The sequence below is a fragment of the Mandrillus leucophaeus genome, unplaced genomic scaffold (genome assembly GCF_000951045.1).
Source record: "Mandrillus leucophaeus isolate KB7577 unplaced genomic scaffold, Mleu.le_1.0 Scaffold170, whole genome shotgun sequence".
Lineage (NCBI taxonomy): Eukaryota > Metazoa > Chordata > Mammalia > Primates > Cercopithecidae > Mandrillus > Mandrillus leucophaeus.
In genome coordinates this window covers 247,832-249,399 of record NW_012101699.1, presented here as the reverse complement: position 1 = coordinate 249,399, position 1,568 = coordinate 247,832, and positions in this window count along the sequence as shown.

Sequence of the window (1,568 nt, the reverse complement as noted above, 5' to 3'; positions counted from 1 at the left end):
CCGCCTGCCTCAGCCTCCCGAAGTGCTGGATTACAGGTGTGAGCCACCACGCTCGGCAGATCCCTCTCTTTTGATGATGCCACTGCCTCACCTTTAAATGCCCTCCCTCACTCCATGGAACCACGCCCGCAGCTACTTTTCTGTAATTGCCTCTTCTCTCAGTCAAATACATCTTAAATCTACCATATCCAGATTCCTTTGTGCACTTTAAACACCTTAGAAAGCACAGATAGCAAAAACAGAGTATTACCATTTCTCCAAAATTGATCCCTACATAAAAACTAAAGCCAATTTTAAAATGCATTGCTGTGGACGTGAATTTATTTCTTCATTATTGCTTTTTAAAATGCTTCTACTGCTCCCAAGTTTGTCTTCCTAGATCAAAAGAAAATGCAGGATTGCCTCAGACCAACAGGCATTCCAGAACCTGCCCAATCTACTCTTGGTCGGCATCCAAAAATACATGTACCATCCAAGGAAATGCTGAGCTGGTGATCACCGGTTAGGCTGACTCTTTTTGTAGCAAAGATTGACATGCTATGTCATGGTGACTGCTAGAACTCCATCTTCCCTAGAGAGCTGGCTGTTTGCCCAGAAATGAGGTATGCTTTTAACATTAGTAGGACAGAAGCACCCGACTTACTGTCACGTTATGTTGACATACTGATCTGTTCTACTGATTTAATTATAAACTTGTGTTTTTCTTATTAACAGTCACTCATTATAATTAGTAAGATTATCTAGGGCAGAGTTGCCCAGTGGCAACAATGCAAGCAAAATATGTCGTTAAAATTTTTCTGATAACCATATTTTAAAAGGTTGAAAAAGTAAATTAACAATATATCTTATTGAATTCAGTATACCCAAACTATTAATTCAATATGTCTGAATACAAAAAATTAATGAGGTGTTAATTTCGTACTGTCTAAACTTTAGGATTTATTTTATACTTACTGTACATTTCAAATCAGATGCTAATTTTTTATTGGCAATACTTCATCTGTATTTAGATTTTATAATAATTACACTTGAAAACATAGATTTACTTATCCCAGTTGTTCCAAGCACACTTTGTTTTCCAATAGCTGAATTGAGAATGAGTTTTTTAACTTAGGTTAAATTAAATAAAATTCAAAACTTTCCCTGTCAGTCTCAGCAGTCACATTTCAATCTCTCGAATACTGGACAGCACAGACACACATCCTGTTCCCTGAATGAAGAATAAATGAGGTAGTCTGCACACCTAGCCCTTTTTTTGGAGATATGTAGCCGATTATTATTTTTTTTTTGAGATATGCGGCTAATTTATTATTTTTTTGAGATATGTAACTAATTTATTTTTTTTTGAGATATGTAGCTAATTTATTTTTTTTTGGAGATATGTAGCTAATTTATTTTCTTGGAGCACACTGCTGAGCCGTCCTTTTCAGGTGCATGTGCAGATTTGTCACATGGGTATATGGTGTGATCCTGATGTTTGGGCGTCTATTGAACCCGTCACTCAGACAGCAAACATAGTATTCAAGGTAGGTTTTTTTTGGTTTTTTTATTTTGAGAGTCTCGCTCTG